Here is a 13,052-nt window from a genome sequence, read left to right as displayed (position 1 = left end):
GGCAGAGATGTCGTGCTTAGAATGAACGCTTATTCTGCAAAAGAGCGGATCATGGCGGCCGGCAGGGATCTGCGCTCCGTGACAATGGATGGAGTGGCAATCCAGCTCTTCAACGACCTCTCCCGCCTAACAGTGAACAAAAGAAACGCAATGCAACCACTTACCTCCCACCTCCGAGACCAAGGGGTTAAATACCGTTAAACAACCATCCCCCCACTGATGCGACGACGGAGACGGGCCCCCAGGAAACCCCCCGTGCATCGGAGAGGCTGGCTAGCCAACGACTTTGCTGAATCCTGACGATCCCGCTGCCCTCCGGAGCTGAAGGAACCACGGGACACCCTCACAGGCACCCCGCACAAACCGTGCCCCAGCTACTACAACAACCGCTGCAGATGGCTGCCACTAAAGACCCCAGCGACTAAGAGGCCCCGCAGGCCCCAACATGCCAGCCCACGAGCCTTCCCCCCCCTCCACACCCCACCCCCCCCCCTCCCTGCATCCTCCCCACCCCTCCCTCTCTGCCCCTGCCCCCACTCTCCCCGCCCCTGCCCCCACCCTCCCTGCCCCAGCCTCCACTCTTCCCTCCCTCCCCCTAACCCCCTTCTCAACCCCCCTCGTTCCCCCCCACCCTCCTCCCAAACCCGAGTAACCTACCCTCTTACTTTACCGTACCCACTGATGCAAGGAGAACCACCGCTGTATCCATGGAGGCTCGGACACCAACGGAGGAGAGCACCAACCACGCGCCACCCCTCCTATCCAGCAGAGGTCACCCTCTCGCGATCCCGGTGGACGAGACCAGCACCCGACCTCCAACCTGGGGAGGCCCAGCTCCAGAGACAGAGAACCAGGGACTCGGCAGAAAGATGCTACCTCCCAGGGACAGCCGCCTGATGTCCCCTTCCCTCCCAAACCGCGGAGGACAGGTCCTATGCACAAACACTGGCTCCACTCCCAGCTCCCCCCACCTCCCCCCCCAAGAAAGGCCAACATCCTCCTTGACCCTCACCGCAAGGGGCCTATGCCCAGCCCTTCTGTCCCCCTCACCCCCCCTCCCCTCCAACTCCCCCTACCCCCGAAGGGCCCCCCCCCTCTTCCCAGTCAACCCAAGGACCACGCTGGTTGGCCCCCCAAATGATTTTGATGTCCCCCATTATACCCCAATGAGACTCCCCCCCCCAGGACCGAACTGAACTATGCACAACCACTCCCTACCGCTATGTATTAATGTATGAACCAATAATGTCTGAACAAGAGGTAATCACAATGTCTGAACACTATGCGGGTACAGGAAAGGGCCCTACCCAAGGACGCCTTTTAGAAATGTCTAGCCACCAAATCAACTTGTAAATACAATGTGCCCCCTCCCTCTCCCCCCCCCCTCCTTCCCCCCACGCCCCCCCTAGATATTCCCAAAGATACCCCTCCCCCCTCCTTCCCCCCCCCTCCCCTCATCCTGGCTCCAACACTGATTGGATCCATTCCTCATGTCAAGTCTCTGGGCTCTCTGCATTGAAATGTTGTGTATTCCTATTTATGTACCAAACGCAGCCTCATACCCAAGTTCCCCCCCCTCTTCTTTTTCCGCTACACAGCGAGGGTGTCGGACCTCGTTCGCTGGCCCCATTCTGTGAGTAACGCCCCGAAAGGTCTTCCAGGGTTTTTTTGTACCCCCTTCCCTTGGCACCATGGAGTCAAGAGGAATCTCTTGCGTCCTCCCCCCCCCTTCTACCCCTCCCCCATGCCCCCCCCACCCCCTCCCCCCCACAGCCCTCTCCCAGCGCCCCCCTCTGGGACAACCTGAACCTCCCACCGCCCTTGTGTCCTAAGGTTCTATCCAACCCTGACATGGGAACAACTCAGGGACAGGGGTTCACCCCTGAGTAAAAACCCACCCCCCCCCCACTAATGGCGTTGATTAAAATTATCTCCCTCAATGTCAAGGGTCTCAATTCGGACCGCAAACGCAAATTAGCTCTCCAAGAGCTTAAAAAAACTAAAGGTGATATAATCTAAAAAGTGCTTCTCGTTATTGCCTAGTAACTAAGTGCATCATTTTTCTACGATTTTTGGGTGAGACATAACATCCAAATTACATTAGATTTATTATCAGTGCGACTGTGTGTTAATCTGTGTGCCTTAAATTCATCCGTTCCCCTTTGCCATATAAAGGTATTATGTGTGTGTAATAACACTTGTCAATGTATCCACTGATGTAATATCTCTCTCCTACATTGAGTTTATATACTATGTAACATACTTTGTGTATCTGCACAATTCTATATAGATTATAAAATATAACTGGTGTGATTATAGATAACCATATCTGTGTCTTGAACATTCAGACATAGATGGGTTATATCTTTATTTAACACTGCTCTTTGCATTAAGTTTATGCTATGGATTCTGTGTTATACTGTGCGATTTGGGATTTCAGTATATTCCCACTGCTATATGTATTACTCTGGGTATTAGATTTTAAGTAAAGAATTGTGCAAAATAAGATAACCCAATCGGTGTCTATAATAATTAGTCACAGATGGGCTAAATGTCCATGTATGACCTCTCTTCTGTACTAAGTACAAATTAAGGATTCTGAGATGCAGCTGTGCGATGTAAGGTTTCAGTGAATCTCTCTTTCCCCTCTATATACACTATTTGAGGGAATACGTGTGTATGATTATTTAAGATGTCTTTTTTCACCAAATGGAGTTGATCAATATTTGTTGATTTAAGTTCTCTCCTTTACATTCAAATTATGAGTGACATGTTGTGTGATTTAAGATATTCCTATGTCTTTATTTATTAGACATAGATGGACTATATATCTTTCTGAGGTTCGTTACTGTATTAAATTCAGAGTATGTGCGATTTAAGATAATCATTCTTTGTCTCTAATTAGATATGTCTTTCTATGCATATATAAGTGATACTTATTCCTAATGGGGATAGTAACAATCTCTACTGAATATATTCATCCTTTCTTTTAAGGGTGTAATTTCTAATAAGCTGCCACTCTTAGTTTGTGAATTAAACCAACTTTATTCTAAGTAGTGATACCATGTTAAATATGTATCAACGTGTCTGCCCTTTATTAACATGGCTGCAAAGTAATAGTATACACCCAGCGGAGTTTGTATTGATGTATATGTATGGGACGAGGAATCAGATGGTGGTTATGTTATGATATAACAGTAAATCCTTCTCCTGAATGTATACTGATTATTGTTAGGAGCACCAATTACATGTCAGTGCACAGTATTACAAGTTAGGATGTTTCTCAATCAATTGTATTGCGCTTATGGGAACCAATAGGAACAGGGAGGAGCCTATAAAGAAGGTAGGGACAGATATGCCCGCATTAACCCCTGATGAAGCCTTATCAGTGAAACGTTGGGTGATTGGTGACTGGCAGTAACGCAGCAGGAAGACCGAGGAGGAAAGAGAGCCCCGATCGAGACCGCGAACGGCCTGGAAGCGGATCACTGTGCAGGCGAGATCTCGCAATACCGGGAGAAAGACACGTGACGCGGAAGTGTTCGGCTGTGAGGGAGAACAGACGCCGGTACACGGAACTGCGAGTCTGAACCTCCAGCGGATCTCTAAACCTGGCTTTAACCGGGTATAGAACGGACACGGGCTGATCGGGACACGAGCTGAGTGTGAGAGACTCTGCCTGATTAAAAACTCCCCTACTGCCTTTATATTACTTACCAAGTGTGAGGGAATAACCTATATGTTTATAGGGTTTTACATGTTTTAATAAACTGTGTTACACTATTTTGTCTGCCTATATCTCTGTTCCTATATGGCGTCAATTTGAAATTGAGAACCAGCCCATTCGAGATGGAGTGAATCCTGCAACAAAAGACACGTGCCGAGGAGAAAACCAGTCCCAGAAAATCAAACAAAGAGGACATCGTTCCAGATCCATTGTATTTGGATACAGGCCCATATTTATCCATCCAATTGCGAGTGTATCTCTTACCATCCACACGTGACACTTTATTAGACACACTACTCTGTGTTTTTCCCCTCCCCCTCTCTTTTTTCTGCGCCTAGGTCAATCTTTTGCAAAATATCTCCATCTCTATCAAGAAGAAAGAAGCGCCAGCTCCATAGCATAATACTGAATGTAAAACGTATTAAACAGGAGAGTAGTCACCAGGACTTGCACTCACATAATGGGTAAAAGAAACATTCAGTGGAGAGAAAGCTGTAATCAGACTCATCAGCTGGGGAGCGGATCTGAAGGTACTACACAGACGCTGATTGCCAGTTGTCTTTGTCTTAGGGTGTACTCACCCGAGATGGTTGCGGTCCACAGCAGGGCTCCTTAGTCTCTCCGTTGCCAACGATGTAGTGCTCACCTCACCAGCGTCACCGATACACCACGGCTTTTTCAGGAACAGAGTCACCTCTCAGCACTTGATTCTCTCCTTCATGTTTGGTCACGTGAGTGACTCTCTCAGGGGAGGATTGGCTCACAGCCAATCCAGCAGTGATGGGGTTAAATAGTCAGTATTGCCACACAAGACAGCACAGAATTTAAAGATCAGCTGTCGCCCATAATTGCTGAGAGTGAGCTTAAGGCTCCGGCCCCAGTGCCTGCGCTGCACGCGCCTGCAAGGCTGGTGGCGTGTGCAGCCGAATTCCCCGGTCTGCAGGTGGGAGAGGGGGGGGCGTGACAGGGGCATGGCCATGACGTCACCCAGCAGGTTCGCCCTCATTGGCTGAACCGCCGGGGACGTGTCCAAGCGCTCCTTCGCTAGGTCTAAACACTATTTTAATGAGCCTGAGAAACTCACCGCGCGGCGGCCACCCTTGCAGCGGGCACGGCCCCCACTGAGGGGCGGCTATTGTCCCCACAGCACCCGCCATAGTGAGTGCTGCAGTGGCCACTGGGGACCAAGCCTAAGAAACCGTCATATGAATACTGAGCATAAACTTTAAAATAACCGATTACAAGAGGCAAATAAAAAAAGCTCTGTGACTAAGCTAACAACTATAAGGTGTAATCTATATCAGATAGACATTAAATAAAATACATCATAAAATTACACAAATAAATGAATTGTACTAAAATATACCCATAATAAACACATATTGAATGCATTTTAACCTGTAGACAATGTGTATCTATGTACGAAGGGGGGGGGAGGAGGAGGAGGAAAGGAAGGTATGGAGGAGGGGGGGAGGGGTAGGGAAAGCATGGGGAAAGCATGGGGGAAGGGGGGGAAGGAGTCCAAAGTCACGACTGTTCAGTGTACAGAGTAGGAGTGAGAGACTGATATTTTGATCAAGAACGGAGCCGGCATCCACAGCAGAGAAGTCCGAGATCTCCCGAGATAAGATGTGATTTCTGACTGAAGCTTTTCCCACATTCAGAGCAGTTATAGGGTCTCACCCGTGTGTGGATTCTTTGGTGTTGAACAAGAACTGATTTCCGACTGAAGCTTTTCCCACATTCAGAGCAGTTATAGGGTCTCTCCCCTGTGTGGATTTTTTGGTGTGTAACAAGATTTGATTTATTACTGAAGCTTTTCCCACATTCAGAGCAGTTATAGGGTCTCTCCTCTGTGTGGATTCTTTGGTGTTGAACAAGAACTGATTTCCGACTGAAGCTTTTCCCACATTCAGAGCAGTTATAAGGCTTCACCCCTGTATGGAGTCTTTGGTGTATAACAAGAACTGATTTCTTACTGAAGCTATTCCCACATTCAGAGCAGTTATAGGGTCTCACCCCTGTGTGGATTTTTTGGTGTGTAACAAGATTTGATTTATTACTAAAGCTTTTCCCACATTCAGAGCAGTTATAGGGTCTCTCCCCTGTGTGGATTCTTTGGTGTATAACAAGATTTGATTTCTTACTGAAGCTATTCCCACATTCAGAGCAGTTATAGGGACCCTCCCCTTTATGGATTCTTTGGTGCATAACAAGATTTGAATTCCGACTGAAGCTTTTCCCACATTCAGAGCAGTTATAGGGTCTCACACCTGTGTGGTTTCTGTGGTGTGTAACAAAAACTGATTTCCGACTGAAGCTTTTCCCACATTCAGAGCAGTTATAAGGCTTCACCCCTGTGTGGACTCTTTGGTGTATAACAAGATCTGAATTCCGACTGAAGATTTTCCCACATTCAGAGCAGTTATAAGGTCTCTCCCGTGTGGATTTTTTGGTGTGTAACAAGATGCGATTTCTTACTGAAGCATTTCCCACATTCAGAGCAGTTATAAGGTCTCTCCCCTGAGTGGATTTTTTGGTGTGTAACAAGATGCGATTTTTTACTGAAGCATTTCCCACATTCAGAGCAGTTATAGGGTCTCTCCCCTGTGTGGATTTTTTGGTGTGTAACAAGAACTGATTTCTGACTGAAGCTTTTCCCACATTCAGAGCAGTTATAGGACCTCTGCCCTGTGTGAATTCTTTGGTGTCTAACAAGGTGTGATTTCTGACTGAAGCTTTTCCCATATTCAGAGCAGTTATAGGATTTCTTCCCTGTGGGGATTATTTGCGGTATAACATTACCGTATGTCCCACTGTAGGTTTTCATGTCTCTGTTCTTTAAACCCTCTCCTTGTCTTGTGGTGTCGTTAAGTTTAGTAAAAAGCTGATGATGTATAGGAATGCTCTGCCGAGTTTCTGGTAATCTTGTTCCAATTCTCATACAGATTTATGCAATGTGGAAGTCCTTAAAACATATTTCCATTAACACCTCATGTAATTTATGATGTTTTGGACATTTCTTACATTGCTTCTTGTTCACAGACGAGTCATGTGCTGAAGATACATCTATGGTGAGAAAATGTATTAATGTAACATTGCAATGCATCAGAGTAGATTTGGATGAGAGACATATGTTCATTGAGTTCTTCCTTTATAAAATTCTACTTGTGCAACATACTGAATATAATTAAAGTTACATTGTTATAGTTACATTCACCCAGAGGAAGGCAAAGAAACACCCCAATTAATCAGTGACGATAATAGGATTAATAGCGCATTAATAAAAGCAGCATGCTCGGCTGGTTAATCCTAAATCGTATTGGGGGTGAAGGGGTTCATTTTATATGCTGTTCCCATGTACCATTTTCCCTTCTTTGCATTGTTGTCCCCTTTTTGCAGGCTAGTCTCTACCTGCAGTGCTGAATAACAGGAGCCATTCCATTAAGACTGCTAACTCAGGAACAGAGTGAGCAAGCACCCTGATTTTTGGTGTTCAGCCTCAGTGTAACCCCCCAAAGCACACACATATTAAAAATATAACTTTAGTAGAAGTAGAACACATATTTGTAATAAAGTGCCTTTCTGGCTGCAGTTTTAAAAGTACAGGCAGGATACATTTTTTCCTACTTACCTTTGTAATGCACCCAGTGACCAAATGTTTTAACACCCATGATCTGGGGCCCCTTTCTTCTGCAGACTTCAGAGACCTCCTGCTGAGGCAGGGCCTATGGGTCTAGGGAAGTGTTGCAGATGAAAGCCCCCAGAGCCACAAGTGTGAATTAGCCGGGATGCTCGCTGAATAGGAGATCCAGGTAGTCATCTGGGCTAGTTCCCACCTGGAGTCCAACTCCTAGCCTGGAAAACGCCAGGGAAAAGGGGAGTACACATATGGCAAGCAGCCAAGGTGTCAGGTTAGCACAGGCACTGTACCAACCGGAAATCCCTGTAGTGCCCACTCTGCAAACTGTGGGCAAGTTGGGGATTGGCGAGTGGGAAATTCCCACGAAGGGGATTGGGCGGGAATGTTGGAGATATGATCTGAGACCCTATACACATGCCCCCTGAGCTATCCCCATTGTCTTTTACCATGTGATTGAATTTCCACCTCGCTTCTAAGAGCGGATAAGAGCAGCAGTAACGATTCCAGAACGCAACGAGTTAATTTAATCGGAACCAAGGACAGAACTCTGCTTCAGGATTTCGTTAGTGCTGGGGGTTATCTAACGAACCCCAACGGACCAGAACAAACTTTGCTCTATTCCAGGATATATTGGGCTGCGCCCCTTGTAACAGGACGGCATTTGAAAGACAATATTCCGGTGCTTTGTTTCATCTCTGGACATTTTCTCCCTCAGTAAGTGTTTTGTCACGTGTATTCTAAGGTTGTCGTGTGTCTGTCTATTAAGGAAATAAATGTAAGTTTATTTTTCTCAATTTATATGTACACTAATACATGTAGAACATCCTTAAAATTAGGACAGGATTAAAATATCCAAATATATATAATATTAATATTATAAAGTCACACAGCACACAACACTACCAGAGGGCAGGCCTCAGTTAACCAAGGCACTCGTTCAGTCCAAAGAACTTAAAGAACGGAGAGCTGGGGCTTACGTGATGAAATATCAGCCGACCCAATATCTCCAACGGAGCCCTCGTGGGTGAGTGTGCGTGCGCAGCTTCCGGAGTCCGTCGTCACGAACCCTCTGTCGCTGCCTATGACCTCACCACGACGCGTTTCATGTCAGAATGACACTTCCTCAGGGGGTTGGTCTAACATTTCCCATGGCAATAGTTACGAACCCTTCCTGGACACAATATCGGCCTATGGGAGTGGCGTTTAACAATCGGCTATCCAATCAGTGTGCTATGTAACACACATGCTATTAAAAACATAAAAAAAACTCTACTAACATTGAAACAAACGAACAGTAAAACACAAAATACCATCACACAGTTATTATTAATTAGTACATAATAATACTATCAATTTAATAAAATGTCTTTATATAAAGACTAAAATCACATAACACTGTGGTAATTATAAATGCCAGGGAAAGTGATAAACTCAACCCTGATATCCAAAAACCAACAGTGATATAAAGCCTGCATACAATATAATCAATCATATCTGCATGTCAGCCTGCACAGAACTTGTTACTGAAATTAAGTGGTAAAGACTACCGTTGAAATAGAGCAGGCCTGCACAACACGCGGCCTGCGGCCCGCCTGCACTCATTGTGCGGCCCGCGGCTGCTTTCCCCATTCTCCTCCCTCCCGAGCCTGGTCTCCCGCCCGCGAGCCTCTCTCCCCCCCTTCTCTCCCGGCCGCGAGCCGAGAGCCCGCTCTCCCCCTCCTCCTCGAGCCTGCTCTCAGGACTGCACGAGTGTGCTAGTCCTGCCTGCTCTGCCGCCGTGAGGTGCAGGGGGGAGAGTAAGGTGAGGTGCAAGGGGGGAGGGGGGTAGGTGAGGTGCAGGGGGGGATGTGTAGTGGGGTGATATGAGGTGAGGTGCAGGGGGGAGGTGTAGTGGGGTGATGTGAGGTGCAGGGGGGAGAGTTGGGGGGGAGGTGAGGTGCAGGGGGGAGACTGAGGGGGGGGGAGGTGAGGTGCAGGGGGGAGGTGTAGTGGGTGATGTGAGGTGCAGGGGGTGATGTGAGGTGCAGGGGGGTGATGTGAGGTGCCGGGATGTGATGTGAGATGCAGGGGGGAGAGTGAGGTGAGGTGTAGGGGGGGTGAGGTGCAGGGGGGTTGGATGTGTGTGGTCTGCAGGGGGAGTATTGTGTATGGGCGAGGGGGAGAGATGGGTGTGTGAGATAGAGGGTGAGTCTCGCAAAGGTTGATGATGAGGGGTGCAGGGGGAGATATGAGGATGAGGGGTGCTGGGGGAGATATATGAAGATGAGCGCTGGAGGAGATATATGAAGATGATGAGTGCTGGGGCAGATATGAGGATGATGAGGGGTGCTGGGAGAGATTGATGAGGGGTGCTGGAGGAGATATGATGATGATGATGATGATGAGAGGTGCTGGGGGAGATACGATGATGATGATGATTTTACCCGTGCGGCCCGAATCTGTTTTCCTTGGAGCAGTTCAGCCCTTCTCGCTTAACAAGTTGTGCAGGCCTGAAATAGAGTGTCGCGGTGGAACAGAACTTATACCTCAAACACTCTGGGTTTAGATTGAACAAGACTTTTGGTAAAATAAACTTGCAGGTTTATTTCGTCTTTAGACAGACAGACACAGTTAAACAACTAACAATTGACAAAAACACTTACTGGGTAATGGAGAATGAAATACTCTGATGTCCAGGAGTAGCAGTTCATTCAGTCACACAGGAACCACGAAATCAACACGAAGCACAGGGATAAGGCTTGCAGGCACCTTTAAAGATAGGTGTCCTGGGCTTTATCATTATCATTATCCTCATCCGATTGGCAAGGAATTATCTCCCCCCCAATGAGATACGGCCAAGTAAAGTGGGAGAGATAGATTACCCTTCCCCTGAAAGCTCCAGTCATGCGCAGTGGACATTTGAATAGCCCCACTTAGAAAACAGGGCCCCAAATATCTGGAGTCCGCAGGTCTGGCTGAAGTGACATTGGACCGGCAAAGCTTTGTTCCAAGGTGTTACCTTTTACAAGTGAAATGATTATCACCTCTTTGCTAGACCCGGCTTGCATATTAAGCAGAGGGATTCATCCCTTTGGTCAGCAGAAGGTGTAAGCCCTGGTATTACTTATCCACGGGGGCCTGGAAATGTAGGACTTCACAAAGGACCTTAATTATTCCCTCCTTGCATATACTTAGCATATCAAAGCCCCATTTGGGGAGCTGTGCCCTGCATTATAACGTATAGTAGAAAAATATACAAGGTCTAAACTATAATTTCATAGGTTACAAAATGTGTGTGCAGCCCTGGCTATATATGTACTGTCACCTCTGCAAAAATATAGGTATAATAGACAGTGACCTTGATCACTTTTGGTGTGAGCTGGCCCCAAATGAATAAATAGCAAACGCTGATAATACCATTCAAACGAGCTACTGCAAATCAGAGGTTAAAAAACACGTCAGTGTTTGGGGCGGACATACAGTCTCCTTTTCAACGGATGACGACACTGATAGAGATCGGGACAACACCGACTATGAGAGACGACATCAGAGACATCAAGGAGAAGCATCTACATCCTATGACCTTAGGAGTAATAAAGCCTCAAAAAAAACAACAAAAAGGACAAGGCGCTCGTCCAAAAGAAGGGGCGCTAAAGAAGAGGAAAATAGATCCATGATGTGTAACAACAATGTTTTGAACATTTCAGGTGTGATACTTTCTGAGGGTGAAATGGCCGTCTTGAACAAGGGCCTCAATTTTGCCCTTATGGATAATTTCAGTTTGTTCAACACGGTCATTGACCTTCAGAAATACATCAGGAAATTATCACTAAAAAAGATTTTCTTTTCTAAGAACATATCGATTCCTGATTCTCCTCCATCGGAGGACAGGGACATTTCTGATCCCTGTCCTGCGATTGATGATAATCGGGAAGACAGATTATCCTTTAAAGAGTATTGCGTGCTTCAGGACATGATAGATTTATCTGTTGATGTAGAAGATAATGATGTGATGGATACAGAGGAACAACTTTTATTCCTGAGGGGAAGTAAAAAGACTGACTTTAAAAATAAATCCATTTTTTGTCCTTCCTTCTCTAAGGGTCCATATTTGGAAACCTTTGAAAAGTTAGTGGAGAAGGATTTACAAATCTTAGCGAGAGGATTTTCCTTTTCCAATACGCTCTTTGATAATAAATCTAAGGAGGAACGTTTACATTTACATTCACTCAAAATGAGGTCCGACATTGTCATCAAAAGCGCGGACAAGGGCGGAGCGGTGGTTATTATGCATACTGACACATACCGTTCAGAAGCCCTTAGACAGCTAAATAACTCAGAGGCATATTGTCAACTTGACAAAGATCCCACACAACCATATTTGGCAGAGATTCATGGTCTTATAGATCTGGGCAGGGAATTGGGGGTTCTAACCAAACAGGAATCACTCTATTTGTACAATCTTTTTCCAACCGTGCCTATTTTTCACCATCTCCCGAAGATCCACAAATCTCTTGACTGCCCTCCAGGCAGACCCATAATTTCGAGTATTGGATCTTTGGGAGATGGTCTTTCTAGGTACGTGGATTATTTTTTACAGACATTAGTTAAAACGCTTCCCTCCTACCTAAGGGATTCATTAGATTTGCTTAAGATATTCAAAACTTCACTTGGTCTAACACGCTTATGTGGGTCACACTTGATGTGACCTCCTTATACACCATCATAGATCACACCTTAGGCACTAGGGCTATCAGTCACTTTTTGAATAATTCCAACATTCACTTGGCACAGAGCACTTTTTCACTAGATTCAGTCATGTTTTTGTTACAGCACAATTACTTTATGTTTGACAATAAATATTATTTGCAAACACAAGGGACAGCTATGGGCACGTCATTTGCACCTTCATATGCTAACCTCTTTATGGGATTTTGGGAAACTACTTACATTTTCGGGGACACCAATCCATTTAGAGAACACATTATGCTTTACCGTTGCTATATCGACGATTTATTGTTCATTTGGAATGGGGATCTTGACACACTTCACCTATATTTTGAGTATCTTGAAGCTAACACTTTTAATTTAAAATTTACTCATAATGTTCATCCAACAAAGATTGATTACCTTGATATACATTTGTATATAGACATGGATTTAAAAATACAAACGGATGTATATAGGAAGGAGAACTCTCGGAATTCCCTGCTCAGATCTAACAGTGCCCATCCGAGATCTTTAATAAAGGGTATCCCCAAAGGGCAGTTCCTAAGGCTCAAAAGGATCTGCTCTACAAGGGAATCCTTTCTTATACAAGCAGAGGAGTTAAAAAAGAGATTTAGAGAACGTGGCTATAGGGAGAAGGATTTGGATCTGGCCTTTGAACATGCTTCAAACATTGATAGAAAGATACTTCTTTTTAACACCAACAAGAGGTTCAATAACAAAAAAGGTAAATTATGTCCTAACAATGATGCAACTAACCAGATGCCATTATTTGTGACCACTTTCTCCAAACAAGCTGAACAGATCAGACAGATTATAAACAGACATTGATCTGTTTTAAAATTAGATAAGGATTTAGACTGTTTTACAAACAGTAATCCTAGTATGGTTTTAAAAAAAGCAAAAACTATTGGTAATATTGTATCACCCAGTCTGTACTGTTCTTCCAAAGACACCTCATCTACTCGACCTAAG

General features: G+C 45.5%; 1 pseudogene; it reads right to left on the bottom strand.

Moving 5' to 3' along the window:
- Positions 1–4,997: 4,997 nt before the first annotated feature.
- LOC142468046 (uncharacterized) overlaps positions 4,998–13,052 on the bottom strand; it is a 196,274-nt pseudogene continuing 188,219 nt past the window's right edge.

This window comes from Ascaphus truei, chromosome 1, assembly GCF_040206685.1.
Source record: "Ascaphus truei isolate aAscTru1 chromosome 1, aAscTru1.hap1, whole genome shotgun sequence".
NCBI classification, from domain to species: domain Eukaryota; kingdom Metazoa; phylum Chordata; class Amphibia; order Anura; family Ascaphidae; genus Ascaphus; species Ascaphus truei.
This window is presented reverse-complemented; position numbering and strand designations above follow the sequence as displayed.